Source organism: Pelmatolapia mariae, linkage group LG3_W (assembly GCF_036321145.2).
Source record: "Pelmatolapia mariae isolate MD_Pm_ZW linkage group LG3_W, Pm_UMD_F_2, whole genome shotgun sequence".
Taxonomy (NCBI): Eukaryota; Metazoa; Chordata; class Actinopteri; order Cichliformes; family Cichlidae; genus Pelmatolapia; species Pelmatolapia mariae.
Window position 1 is genome coordinate 42,520,483 of NC_086229.1, and position 16,122 is coordinate 42,536,604.

A 16,122-nucleotide genomic window follows, 5' to 3' on the forward strand; every position below is an offset into this window, starting at 1 on the left:
TAGCATTCATAACGTCATCAGCCAAGGGAGGAGTCTAACACATGGGGTCCATGATATCAGAATCAGGGCAGACAGAGTTTAGAAAGGCAGCAGTGAAATTAGCCACGGTCTCAGAGTTGATTACACGTACAGGGTGACAGAGATCCACAGTCTTCATGTTATATACACTTAGGTTGATACTAAACATGATCAGAAACTGGTCAGAGATGCCAACACTGTCAATGTCCGTAGAGTTAATATCCAGGCCATATGAGAAAATGAGGTCCCAGCGTATGACTCTCTACATGGGTCGGAGCACTCACCCATTGTGTAAGCTTAAAGGAATCAGTTAAAGCAAGGAAATCCTTGGCTAACGAGTCCCCCTTGCAGCAAATATGTATATTAAAATAAACCAAAAATAAGAACATGATCATAGTTTAAGAAGAAAGAAGCTAAAAGATCCACAAATTGAGAAATAAAAGACTTATTGTATTTGGGTGGCCGATAGATCACAGCACAGAGAGTCATAGGTGGGCCAGCCAGTTCCAATAATTGAACCTCAAAGCTAGGGGGGAGTAGGAGAAGGCATGCGCCGAAGTTTAAATATATTTTAAAAACTGTGGCTAGGCCTCCACCCATCCCTGAAAGTCACGGTGAACTGAAAAAAGTCGGGAGGAAGGAGTTCAGAGAAGGAAAAGAGCTCACCAGAGCGAATCCAGGTTTCCGTCAGGAACAGAACATCCAGGTGCAGGGTAAGGAAAAAGGATAAAGAATAAAAATTTTATTCACCAGCGATCTTGTGTTGAGCAATGCCAACTGGCTCTCAGTCACCTCGTCCCTGCCAGAGGCGCATCTCAGCTTGCTTACGTACCTGTGTTGTACGCCAGTCCTAGGGGTCCCAATCCAGGTCTGAACTGGCGAGCACACCACTGGAAGAGTCGGATAAGGTAGAAGTTCTACAGGACAGATCCAGCATTCACTGAGCAGTTTGAAGAATGGCTGGTCGTGTGAATTGGATGGAAATTGCAGAGAGTCCGGGAAGGGAGAGGGGTTGGCTGCAGCATGTGCCTTCAGAAAGGCTTTAAGGCGAACCATAAGACCACCCCACTTATCATGCTTCCTGGAGCGCCTCTTAGCAAGGGAGGGCAGAGGCAGGGAGTATATATATATATATATATATATATATATATATATATATATATATATATATATATATATACCTGGAAGTCCCGAGGTCAAAATGGGAGATGCCCCCAAGGGTGATGGAGAATGACCGAGCTAAGATCCTGTGGGACTTCCAGATACAGAAGGACAAAATGGTGGTGGCTAACCAACCGGACATAGTGGTGGTAGACAAACAGAAGAAGACGGCTGTAGTGATCGATGTAGCGGTTCCTAATGACAGCAACATCAGGAAGAAGGAACACGAGAAGCTGGAGAAATACCAAGGGCTCAGAGAAGAGCTCGAGAGGATGTGGAGGGTGAAGGTAACGGTGGTGCCCGTGGTAATCGGAGCACTAGGTGCGGTGACTCCCAAGCTAGGCGAGTGGCTCCAGCAGATCCCGGGAACAACATCGGAGATCTCTGTCCAGAAGAGCGCAGTCCTGGGAACAGCTAAGATACTGTGCAGGACCCTCAAGCTCCCAGGCCTCTGGTAGAGGACCCGAACTTGAAGGATAAACCGGGGCGAGATGGGTGTTTTGTTTTGTTTTTTTTATATATGTAACCCAGCTGGAGAAACGGGTTAAAATAAATGGCCTGTATTTATATAGCGCTTTACTAGTCCCTAAGGACCCCAAAGCGCTTTACATATCCAGTCATTCACCCATTCACACACACATTCACACACTGGTGATGGCAAGCTACGTTGTAGCCACAGCCACCCTGGGGCGCACTGACAGAGGCGAGGCTGCCGGACACTGGCGCCACCGGGCCCTCTGACCACCACCAGTAGGCAACGGGTGAAGTGTCTTGCCCAAGGACACAACGACCGAGACTGTCCAAGTCGGGGCTCGAACCGGCAACCTTCCGATTACAAGGAGAACTCCCAACTCTTGAGCCACGATAAGATAAGCTTTATAATGTATTTGTTTAGTTGCAGAATCATTCTTTTATTTGTTTTATTTTATTGTCACAAGAGGTGATAATGTGAAAAAATGTGTTTATTTCCACACTTCCTGCTGTGCCTAGCAGGAGCTTTTATTTTGAAGGTTCACAGGAGGTTGTGTGTTTTTACATGGCGTATTGTTATCAGCCACGCCAGGAAAAAGAAAAATCCGACGCTATCTTGATTAGCAGCAGAAACTGCCTCAGTTACGGAAGCAAGGCTTCATAAAAGTTGTTAAAAAGTGTTCAGAAGTTATCGGCTAACATTTCAATAGTGAAGTGAATGTTAGACAGAGCTGCCGAAATCAGCAGAGGTGGCGGCTAAGTTAATAGCGGCTAACTGATTTCTATGTCCAATGATTGTAACGATGATGCTAATCATATTAGCTGATTCATATTTTCCTACTGTATGTGTCATGTCAATGATGAGCGTTTGTGTTGTGAGGGAACAAATGCAATTTGATAGCTTTTGTGACGAATTTAGTGTAACGTATGTTCTGAAGAAATTTAAGCTTTAACATTTGTATTTCATATGTCTAATAATTGTGTTACGTGTGTGTCTATTGCAACTATGTTGGTTAGACAGAAGTTCTAACACAAGTTACAATTTAATCTGTTAACTGAAGAGTACCACAATTTTTCAGGGTGTAAGTAATTGCAAATTGCAGTTATTGAAGTTGAGTTTATGATTAATTTGAATGCTGAAATAAGTGATAGATCAGAGACTATAAACCTGTTTCTAAATACAGGTCAGGTCTTTTAGTGAGCTTTGAGCTCCATGAGAATAGACCAGTGATTCCAATTGATGGTGAGCCTCCCAGTGTGATTTCCAGGATCCACATCTGCACAACTAAGGATGGGTATTGATAAGATTTTCAGGATTCCGATTCCATTTTCGATTCTGTTTAACGATTCGATTCTTTATCGATTCTCTTATCGATTCTTTTTAAAAAAGGAGAACACTAACTTCGATTAGCTTAGAACTTTGTTTTATATCTTCTCTTTGAACAAGATAGAAATTTAGGAGTAACATGGCCTTACAAACCCAACAGTGAGATCTTAAGAGATCCACAGCCTACGGCTCTTCAATGGGGTGTCACAGGGTCCCCGGGGGAAAAAAATTGTAAATGTAAAACAATAAAATAAATATTCTTCTGTAGCAATAACAAAGTATAACATAAATTATTCTGTAGCAATTACACAAGAATATCCAGTAATGTCCCTGCCTACAATTAAACACATTCACTTACTGAAAATCGGGGGCATCTGCTGTGGCAAATGGGTGCAAGCCTTTGACCACAAACTTAGTCACTGCTCGGTGACATTCGTCTATCCTGGCCTGAAAGGAGACGCTACCGGTAGACTGCAGCGAGAACTGCCAGCATCTGAGCCAGCCAGACTCTGTCTGTCTCATCATGGTCACCTAAATGCACAGTAATGGCAGGTTTTGTAATAAGGCAGATCGCGCTAACATAATATGCAGTTAGTTGATTATTTACCTGCCGCATTAACGGGAGAGGACGTGCAAACGTTACCGCTGCTGCTGGGTTGAGATTCATGAGTCCGGAGCAGAATTAAAAACACGACATTCATTTAAGGTCATCGTGTGTTTTGTGAGCAAATGCTTTTGCATATTCGTAGTGTTTCCTCCCTTAAATGAAATATCTACTTTGCAAGTATTGCAAGTTGCCCTGTTGTCATCCGTTCTCGTAAAGTATAACCAAACTTTTTAGTGTTTGAGCTGCCAAGTTTCCTGCCAGGTAAATGACGCTCCGCAACGTGGTGACATCATTCGGGGCGACTGGAATCGATAAGGGAATCGTTTGCAAAAATGGCAAACAATTCCAAGGAATTGAAACAGTGGGAACCGGTTCTCAACAAGAACCGGTTTTTGATACCCATCCCTATGCACAACAAGTCAGACGGCCAATGGTTTATCTGATTTCTGGTAGGAGTCCACCAGTCACCCCGACTGGCAACAGTGAACAGACAAAAAGAGTGCACTCTAGACTATAAAAACACTAAGTGTGAAACTTCACTGGACCTTTTTGCTGACTGACAGATCATTACAGATCATTCCCTCATCCGATCTGTTCTTTGACTTGACTGACCCTCTATAAACTCTGAGGAACAAACTGAACTGTAAGGTTGCAATCTAACAAATACTTTCAAAGGGACAATTTCAATGATGAAGGACAATGCATTTTATTTCTGTTTTTATTTTAAGGGCTCTAGTTGTTGTTTTGCTGTGAAACTGTTACTGTTGAAACTAAAGTCACAGTGAACTGAAATTTCTGTGTATTCTGATTAATCGCACTCATGTCCAGCTCCTCCCCTAACCTAGAGTGAGGTGTACTTACCCAGGAGTGGGTTTTATATATATATATATATATATATATATGATAATACCCCAAACTCTCTTTTTGTTGCAAGTTAATTTAATGATTTGATCATTAAATTAGTCTGAAGTTATTCCAACACATGGAGCTTTTTTCTAAATCCTGTGGAGATACAAGGATGAAGACAGGTATGGAAAGTTTAAAAAAGAATAGAATAGAATGCCTTTTAATGTCACTATACACATGTACAATGAGAATAATAGCAACTCCTGCGGGGGGAAGGTACGCAGTTCTGTGGCGCTATATACATATTCAAGAAAAAAAGGGATTTTATATTTACAGTGTGGGTTATTGCACGTATTAAATAATTCGAAAGTTTAGAAAATATAGCAGAGCAAGTTTGATCCCGACACACGCTCAGTCATATGAGGTGTGGTTATTGAAGCTGCCTCTCATTGCATAAACTTTCAGCTACACCTCATAGTTGCAATGCACTGTTGTGCATTAACAGGCGCTCAGAATTAGAATTGATTGTTTTGTCCATTGAAGTCAACAAACAACTTCAATTATTTTTCTGGAGGCTTAGGAGGTGGTTGAGTCTTCACTGAGGAATGCCACATATCCATCAAACAGAAGGGACACGTCATTGGCAGCTACGACACCATGAAACCTGTCCTGTCTGACCTTTAATCAGCTATTTCTGTCATTAGGTGTTTCTAAAGTATGATTGAGACATAATGGTTTAATACTGATGATCTGTCAACAGCATGTTCTAAAAAAAAAGTCCTCAGAGCTTCAACTGGTGGAGTCCTGTACTGCAGGCGTGTCCAGAAGTTTTATCAGCAAAATTTTCTCTAATCACTGGTGGGAGATGCTGCTGCTTTTAAGATGGTAATGCTTCATTACAAGTAAGAGTCCTGGGTTGCACTTTGTTTTATGGCACATTATCAGATATGATGAGCTGTATCATATCTGATAAAAACATTTTCTTTATTAAACTCTAAACACAGTGACACTCTGATCTGACACCTCACTGAATATGGTGTCATTATTAACCTCATATATGTGTTTTAAATTCAAAACAGACGGTTATTACAAGACATTATTATCTCTGTCTCTCTTCCACAGCATGTCTTCTATCCTGTCTTCCTCTACTCACCCAAACCTGTCGTGGCAGATGGCCTGCCCCTCCCTGAGCTCTCTGCATTTAATCATTAGTTATTTCTTCCCACTGTTGCCAAAGCACCAGGTCATAGTGGGACGTGATTGTTGAGGTTTTTTGCAATATACATAAAATTGAACTGAATTGAAATCTAGCCACCATGGATTATATGATTGCATGCAACTGTCCAATTAGCACAGTGGTTCCCAGACTTGTTTTGCTAGGTCCCCCTTTGTTTTGCAAGAAAGTCTTGGTGCCCCCCCCCCCCCCCCCCCACACACACACACACACATCACATCCTCCAACCACACACACCCATATTTTGTTTTCAAACTCCATTGCAGTTTATTTCACACATTACAATAAACTACCGCTTTTACATAACAGAAGAACAAACCGTTTTTATGGTGTAATTATTTTATGTGTATTTTTTTTTTTATTGTGTGACAATATTCAACATTGCTATCAATACATTTTTCAAAAAATAAAAGTTGGGTAGGAAGTATTTTTGGCGATGCTTCATCTTCTAGTCATCTACAATTAGAACATGTTTATTAAAAGATAATTAGACCTCCAATTTGTAGTTTTATGTTAACTCGAAGAAAGAAGGCTGGAACTCAAAGACTGTCCTGGAAGCGTGTCCACTGGAGTTGATGTACACAGATTCAATCTGTCTGATCACAGTTTAGAATCATTGTTAAATCATTAAAAGTGATGATTGCAGTGAGTCCAGCAGCTGCTGCACACAATGAATCAACCATCAACAAAGATTTCCTGTAAAGCAAATTTATTTTGAGTATTTCAGTGATTTAAAAAATAAAGCTGTCCAGTAAAGCCCCATATTTGAGCACGTATTATTTTGACTTAAACTGTAACTCAAAATTTTCTCTGTGTCTCGTGCCTTAATGTTTAGTTATAAGTGGTGTTGTAAATGTGCATGTCAGTAGTATTTCCAGACTTACCCTGTGTTTACTACTAGAACAGGTTTTAGTTTCATTTCCATGTTCATGTCATTCAGATATACGACTTTCAGCAGCTTTTCTGACTTTCTCTTTCTTCTGTTTTAGCTGCTGGGACAGATGTTGAAGGAGTCTGTTAAACTAGCTCTGACTCATTTGCTATTTATTCTTCAGTTTATACATGATAGTCTGTAATATCTATAATATTTACTCTACTGATTCACAGTCACGATTCAAATTATGTTTTATTATTATGATTACTAATTTCCTTGGATACAGGGGGAACAAAGCAGTTTTCGTTCACTGGAACACCGAACCAGTTCTTTACTTTCTCGAGGATACTCTAGGGTGCATCAGAGTTTGCCCAACAAGTCTACATGTGTTTTGTGGTCTCAAAGAAGGCATTTGACCATGTTTCTCGGGGTGTCCTGAGGTGCTGACGTCACCTTTGGTCATGAACTGTGGGTAGTGACCAAACTGTGGGTAGTGACCAAGCATGGCTGGCCTCTCACTTAGAGATAGGGTTGAGGAGTTTGGCCATCCGGGAGGGGCTCAGAGTAGAGCCTTTCCTCTACCACATCGAAAGGAGCCAGTTGAGATGGTTCGGGCATCTGACTAGGATGCCGCCTGGTCTCCTCCTGGATGAGGTGTTCCGTGTACGTCCCACCGGAAGGAGGCCCCAGGGAAGACCCTGGACACACCGGAGAGATCGGCGCCGAGAGAAAGGCTAGAGAGAGGTCTGGGCTTTCGGCTTAGGCTGGATAAGCAGAAGAAAAACGCTGTAAAATAACCTTCAGTGTAACTACGAAGACAACCATGGAGAGCGTACATCCTGCAGCATCCTCCTGACAGTAAACAGCACATTAATAATAGATGTTTTCATCATGGAAAGCACCGTGGTAAACAACTTTAATTCCTTGGAGCTATAAACAGATAATAGTACAGTCAGAACAAAAGAGCCCAGTGAATGAAGAGTCACCACACAAAGTGCAGAACATTTCTGTGCATTGGGTGTGTTGCTGTTTAAATGCATCATCAGACATGCAATGGACTGTAATAGACTGTGCTTTCAATCAGCTTGTTGGTATTTACCAGGAGAATAAAAAAGAATCTACATGCTTTTGTTAACAGTGTTCCTGGATCTGATCACTGACACCAGCAGCTGCTGCTCTGTGCAATATTCATAGCAGTCATTATATAGAGTGGCTTGCAAAAGTATTTGGCCACCTTGAACTTTTCCACATTTTGTCACATCACAGCCACAAACATGAATCAATTTTATTGGAAATTAAATTGGGGAGTCCCGAGGAAAACCGCCCCGCCTGCCTCCCCCAAAAAAGGGAAATCAAAGCACAACAATCACACAAGCCATCCCAGCTCGTGAGAGTAAAGGTCAAAAATGGAATAAATGTTTAAAATCATTTGCTGCCTACTGAAATGATGAACTAATGAAAGTGGAATGATAAATGAAATGGATACATGGCTGATAGACAAAATGATAGTGGTATGGCAGTATGGCTAAACAGGTGTTGGCTCAAAGCACAGGCACAATTGTAACAAAATCTTAAACTATCACCTATCTGGAGTTTTGGACAATTAATTATTAGTGTAAAATGATAAGCTGAATGTTACCAAGGTCCAATTTACAATGGGTTCAACATTTGCACATGTAATGTGTTGTGGAGTTTTGAGTCCATCTGACAGAGTTCTGGCTCCACCACTCACAGACTACGTGGTGCTGAAGTTTTAAATCAGAGTAATGCTTTCTTGTTCTTTCCAGTCTGCCTACATTAGGCTACCTGAATGCAGATTTCACTTCAAGGTTGTGTGGTAAAAGTGTCATGGCTGACTCGGGTGGCTGTATCTCAGGTAGAGCAGGTCACCTACTGATCAGAAGGTCGGTGGTTTGATCCCTGACTCCCCCAGTCTGCATGTCAAGTATCCTTTGGCAAGATATTAACAGCAAGTTGCTCTCCGTTGCATCCATCAGAGTGTGAATGTAGTTATAAAGAACTTAGTTCAGACAAAGTGCTTGAGAGAATGGGTGAATGTGGCACGTTGTATAGACTGCTTTGAGTACTCCGGGAGAGTAGAAAAGCACTATATCCGGTCTTTAAGTCTGACGTCATTAGCCGTGCCTGGGCCCAAACTCTGCTGCACACGATCACTGTGGCATCACTGAGAGTTAAAAACTGTCTAAATCCTTTCATCTGTAAAAAAAAAAAGATCAGCGTTGCTGCTTTACCAGGTGTAACAATTAAGTTTAACATGCATGCATCCATGAAAACAGAATTTATGAAGTTTAACAGAGTTAGAAGTTAGCAGGAAATTAGCTCGCTAGTTTCCATCTAAACATATAGCATGTTCTGACTGAGAGATTTCTGAAACAAATTAAGACGTACAGCTCTGCTATCACTTCCAACATAAATGAAGACAGGAAAGTAAACAGCAGTGACGTTTGCAGGGTTACTGAAGTTGGACTAGCTGCTATATAATGATGTGCTACTTGATCGCTAGCTACACAGCTATGTTAGCATAACATGAACAGCGAAGCTGGAGGATGAACGCTAACTTTTTTCCACTGGATAAAAGTTAACGTGAGGGTTCCCGACGGTTAGGGACAAATGCAGTGCAATGCAATGCAATGCAATCGCATGGCAGGATGCTGTAAACGGACCAAACTTCAGTCAGGAGAACAACTGAGATAATCCATCCACAATACGAGGTTAGTCATTAATATACTGCTGCATGGGCTGGGCTGGAGTTACATCTAAGGGTTTAAACACTGAGCTTTAAAATGATTAGCGGTAATAAAACCCGAGAGAGGCCGACAGTGATCACTGGCTGTTTTTAGGAGCTTGTTGAGATCAAATAGAACAAGATACAAAGCATTAAAACATGTTAAAAACACAAAAGCCTTATTAAACGCAGAGAGTTTGGGCCCGGAAGCAGGATTCATCACTTAAAGACCGGATAAGAATCAGTCCATTTACCATTTAGTTTCAGCTGCAGAGAGATTAAGTGCACCTGGAGCCACAAATAAGGTGAGGTGGACGGTTGCCAACAGTAAGAAAAACTTTTGTGTCAATTCAGATTTGCTAAGTAAAGCTGTCACAGATCTATTTGGTGTCAGCAATATTATTATTTTAATATTAATCTTTCAGTTGTTTTTATATAGAGCTTTTCTAGTCTTCACAATAACTGAAACTGCTTTGCAAATCTAAGTTCTGAGCATCCTTAATTGATTGTTTTATTGCTGTCCATGAATAACAAAGTTACACTGAGGCTGTAATTAGAAGTTTTCACACTATGTTCAGTTTGACATTTTTCATGTGGACAGATTATTTATCTAAACAGTTTAAAATCTGAGAAATAATATTGAGCCTTCCCTTCATGCCCTGAGCTACTGTAGTCACTGACACAGCTGGCTGTGTTTGGACATCAAAGAGAGTTGTGTTTAAATCAGACAGATATCATTTATGTAGGCTAGCAAATGAGTTATGATCTGATATGCATGAGGACTCAGGTTCTGTTGTAAAGCTGGGAAAACTAAAATGTATTTTGAATGTGGTCAGAGTGAAAGGATTACTCTCCTGCTGCATTTTGAAGGTTTGTGTGAGAACAGTGAGCTGTCTGGAGCACAGAATGTGAAGACCAGCACAACAATGATACAGAACAATGCCTGTGTGTTTGTACTGCACATCAGAGCCAACGACAGGCTGTCATGTGACTGAGGACAGGTGATGCTGTTACAGTCGCTTCTAAATCACATCTATTTACTCAAAAAAGCTTCATTTTTTAAAAAATGTAAATAAATTATGTTTGCGCAGTCCTTCCTTATGAAACCATCCTATCTGATCTAACCCCAACCCAGGCTGGTTCCAGACAGCAAAGCTGACTGTTGAGTGAAGGCCAAACATTTGATGCATTTACGCTCACATCATAGAGACTGACAGTTCACAAAGAAGAGCACAACAGAAGAAACAACACACCTGCTTCAGTAATAATTTCCTATTTTTATCTGCTCTGTCTTTTGTACAGCACTTTGGTTAATGTGTGTTGTTTTCAAATGTGCTTTGAAAATAAATTAGGTTTGAGATTTCAGTGACTCACACACTGACTATTGACTGACAGCTTATGGACATGTGAGTGTTACTGTTCTGACTGCAGGATTTCAGGCATGTCAGTACAAGTCACGTCTACAGTCCCACCACGCAACGTAGAGATTTCAGGACTGACAGGATCTACAGCTGTCATGTTGGTGCTTGATTCCACAGAGATTATTAGAAAGAATCTATACCCAAAGCAGAGTCCCAACACACAACACCAGTTTTCAGCAAACCTGCTGAGCTCACGATGAAAACTCTACGTCCATAAAACATAAAGAGAGGAGCAGTCAGGCAGTGCGATGGTTAAAAGGAAAAAGGGGGATCATTCAAAGCTACAGCGGGACTTGGACCCTGAACCTGACGTCCAGCAAAACTGTTTCCCAAACTAAGACTAAGCTTGAGAATAAAGTTCTCTGCAAAAGCACATGACAGAACATGACTCATACGAGTAGAAAAATTATATATGAAGCATGAGCTGTCTGAAGCTCCTTGAAGTGCAATTTAAATATTCCAGCTGTGCGGTGCCTTATTTAAACAAAATATAAGAATCATGTAATGGAACTTTTCTTAAGAAATAAATGTGGAATCCTTTCATTCACATTAAATAATGTGAAAATAAGTATGATGCATCCCAGTTTACTGAGGTGTGAGAAATACATCCACACGCTTATTGGAAAAGAAACAGCAGAGAAAAGTGAGTTGGGCCGTTATGTGTGAGGAGCAGTGTAGCTATGCTAACCCTCATGCTGAGACGTTACATACCTGTGTGACAGCTGAACAAAAAAATCACTGAAGTGAATCCAAAGAAAGAAAAACAGGGATTTATCAGCCACAAAGGGGGTGACTTTATATTTCAGCTTTACTGGACTGCATTAAGAGCTACACGTGTACCTGAGTTTAAGAACATGCAGTTTTATCTGGCCTGAATGAAACCACTGCACCTGCATTTGGACAAACCAGTCTGGGTTGTGCCTCTCATCTGGACCCCTCCCTGTCAAGCTATGTCATCCACCTCTAGCTGGGTGGGGACAATGGGACAAACCCAGACTGGCGGTATATGTATGCACAACATACTGGCTGAGTTCCCTGAAGCTACTCCACCATCTGCCTACCTTTCTAACTCCATTCAGAGGAAGGGTCTGCCACATTAATGCCACTCCTAACCAAATAACATTAAACATGTATAAGGGAACTTTTGTTCATATATTACACTTTTAAATGTCAACAGATAACAGTCCCTTTTGATCATATTAGAATTCTTTGTTATTCTTCATTATAAATTATTGATGATATACTTAGTTCTGAATTTAATATTCTGACAATTTTAATCAAAATGAGAATACTGCAAATATCAGTCTGAATCGTCCCATCGTAGATCATCTCAAGAAGATCAAATGTACCCGAATGAACTTGTCTACCCATCTCTGTCAGAATCACAAACTAACATAACTCAACTCATTTAAACATTTCACATTTTCACGTCCTTCAGTTTTTAATCGCTGCACTTACAGGATGTGAGCTGAACAACATTAATAATGTTTATGAGGTACATGTGACATCAGCGACACAGCTACTGAGATGAAGCTCATTTTGCAGCAGAGGTGGTTGTAGTTACAGTAGCTGTAGTTGGAGCAGCTGTGGTTGGAGCAGCTGTGTCTGACAGCTGCATGAAGCTGTAGTGAAGAGAAACTGTTTGATCAACTGAACTTTTGGTACCACATGTACACTGCAGTCTAAAGTCTTAGACATATGAAGTTATAGTATAATTTAATAGAACTCATTACTTGTAAGCTGTCCACCACAGTGAAAGCAAGTGTTATATTATATGAGCCAGCCACATGTGATAACATCAGCATCCAGATAAATATGTGCAGGTGGAGTAATGGCAGATATCGTCCTGGTTAAATGTGTGTGCAGACACAGCTTGAATGCAAGTGTCTCTCTGCTTTTGTCCTCCTGAAACGGCCAACAACACTGACTGTTGCAGTGCTGTTTCACACACGCTCTGTGACATTTTTCAGAAGTGACCTGCTACATTTTACCGCTGTGACTGTGAACAGGTTCAGTCCTCTAATTAGAATTCTCGTACCTGCAGCAAGATTCATATTGGTCTTCTTTGAGGTCTCGTTTATTTAAGGGGAAAAGTTGTCTCAGTTACCTGTTGCATTAAAGTGTGATGACAACAGGTCCCGACCAAATGTTCATATGTGACGCAGTGGGAGTGAGACGCCTTCCACTGAGCCCTTATTCTCAGTGTGTAATGTAATGTGTGAAACACTGTTTTGGGCTGAGGGACAGTGTTTTAAAACTTTTGACACACAAAGATAAGATAAGATAAGATAAGATAAGATAAGATAACTCTTTATTGTCATTGCACAGTCATACATAGTACAATAGTACAATGAAATTGGAAAACTGTCCTACGTCGGCACTACATATAACACAACACGACACGATACGACACATCACAACGCAACACAAACAACACAACACAGTATAATAACTTAGTAATAAAAAAGAAGAATAAGTGTATTTGTATTGCACACTGTTATTATTGCACATTAATTATTATTGCACCTTGTTATAAATATAAATATTATTATTGTTACTGTTTTTACCGTTGTTACCTCCCCTCCCAAAAAGTCCAGGTAGGTAGCCAGTCAGGTCAGCTATTTGCATTGATCAGGGCTATTGCCCTGTTGTAAAAGCTGTCCTTGAGTCTATTTGTTCGGGACCTCAGCAGCCTGAACCTCCTGCCAGACGGCAGCAGCTTAAACACCCAGTGTCCTGGGTGTGTACCGTCCCGTAGGATGCTGCGTGCCCTCTTGAGACAGCGAGTGCTGTACAGGTCCTTCAGGGAGGGAAGAGGATGTCCAGTGATTTTTTGGGCCATATTGATGACCCTCTGGAGTGCCTTTCTGTGTGCTGTGGTGCAGCTGGAGAACCACACACTGATGCAATATGTCAGCACACGTTCAATGGAGCAGCGGTAGAAGACGGTCAGCAGCTCCTTCTTCAGGTCCATTTTTCTGAGGATTCTCAGAAAGTGGAGACGCTGTTGGGCCTTCTTTAAAACCGCAGAGGTGTTTGAGCTCCACTGGAGGTCTGTGTCTATGTGCACACCCAGAAACTTGAAACTGGAGACCCTTTCCACACACTCTCCATTGGTGCTGACAGGCTGCAGCTCAGACTTCCTCCTTCTGAAATCAACTACCAGTTCTTTTGTCTTGGTGGTATTGAGGTCCAGGTTGTTATCTACACACCAATCTGACAGCCTCTGAACTTCAGCTCTGTACGCCGTCTCATCTCCCCCAGAGATGAGCCCCACCACGGTGGTATCATCTGCAAACTTGATGACTGCGTTGTCTGGGTGGGTACTAACACAGTCATGTGTGTACAGAGTTAGTAGGGGACTCAGTACACAGCCTTGTGGAGAGCCGGTGTTAAGGCTGAGGGCTGAGGAAAGATGAGGCCCCACTCTAACTCTCTGTACACGGTCTGAGAGGAAGTCTCTGATCCAGCGGCAGGTGGTAGAAGGAAGTCCGATTTCCAGCAGTTTAACTATTAGTCTGTCCGGGAGTATCGTATTGAAAGCAGAGCTAAAGTCAACAAAGAGCAGCCTGGCGTAACGGCCCTGCACTTCCAGGTGAGAGTTGGTGGTGTGGAGCGTTGTAGCAATGGCATCTTCAGTTGATCTGTTAGCTCTGTATGCGAACTGGAGCGGGTCGAGTGTGGGTGGCAGGCAGGACATGATGTGACGTCGGACCAGTTTCTCGAAGCACTTCATTATCACAGGTGTTAGAGCAACTGGTCGGTAGTTGTTGAGGCTGCTAATGTTAGTACGCTTTGGCAGTGGGACAATTGTGGCTGACTTTAGGCACGGCGGGATGCAGGACTGGGACAGTGAAGTGTTGAAGATCTTAGTGAAGACCCCAGCCAGCTGGTCTGCACACTCTTTAAGGACCCTTGCGGTTACCCCATCTGGTCCGGCGGCCTTCCTGGGGTTCACTGCCCTCAGTGTGCGCCTCACCTCATATTCCTGCACTATGAGGCTTGGGCTGCTACTGTCCGATGTTTTTGCTGCTGCTGCCTCTGGTCCCTTCACCTCAAAGCGTGCGAAGAAGTGGTTCAGCTCCTCCGCAAGCGCCGCGTTACCCTCAGTCAACGTGGTATTGCAAGGTTTGTAGTTGGTTAAGTGCTGAACTCCCTGCCATACCTGTCGTGAGTTGTTGTTGCTGAAGTGGTCTTCGATCCTTCTCTTGTACGCTGCCTCGGCCTCTCTGATGCCTCTTTTCAACTCAGATCTGGCTGCACTGTAATGCATACCATCACCGGATCTAAAAGCGGCGTCACGTTGCTTCAGCAGGACCTGGACCTCTTTAGTCATCCAGGGTTTCTGGTTGGAATACACCCGGAAATGTTTGTCCACAGTGACACTGTTGACACAGAAGTTAATATATGAGAGCACTGATGTTGTGTGCTCTTCAAGGTCCTGATGTTCGAACACGCTCCAGTCCGTGTTTTCAAAACAGTCCTGCAGCTGATGTGATGCGCCTTCTGGCCAGGTTTTCACAGTTTTAGTGACTGGGGGGGCTCTTCTCCTAACGGGAGTGTATGCAGGGATCAGCAGCATGGACATGTGGTCTGACAAACCTAGATGTGGTAGAGGGGTTGCTCTGTAGCCTTTTTGGATGTTGCTGTAGACTTTATCCAGTGTGTTTTTCCCCCTCGTTGCACATTTAATATGCAAAGAATGAAAGAGACAAATTGTGTGTGTGTGAGTGAAACAAACACAAGATACTGACAAGAAAATCTTATGTGTTCAGAAGGGCTCAACACAAAGTTTCTGCTTACATCACATTCTTCTGCACCTCTGTGGTTGTAAAAGCAGCTGTATGTGAGTGTCAAATGTTAGTTGTTGTGTTAGATTACCATTGTCGAGTTTAATAATCAAATTTGATATTTAAGTTGTTTGTTTACATTACAAAGAGATATCAGACCCCATAAAACCACAATCATATAGTCTGGATTATGCAGAATCACTCAGATGTTTGCTTTAATATATCATCATTTTTATCCTTACATACTATTTTCTCTCTCTGTGTGTTTATATACTACTGCAGCATGTCACTCGATTTTCTCCCACAGTTTGTGTTTACTTGTTTTGTCTTCCAAATACTGCACGGTCTTTAATTTACAACAGGAAACATGATGAGAGAACTATTGTGATTTGCAGCAAAATAAAAAAAAGTTGAATATAACTCAGTATTAACACTGACTATTGTAGAGAAATGATTGTAATGAGAAATTATTATCATCTTTAAAGAGTCAGGGGACACTCTTTAATCAATGCAAAGAGACTTTATTTATGATAGTTTTGAAAAGTACAATGATAATATCAGTGTTGAGATTGCAGACATTACAATATTATCCTCTGATCACACATGTTTGGATGATATACATACAAA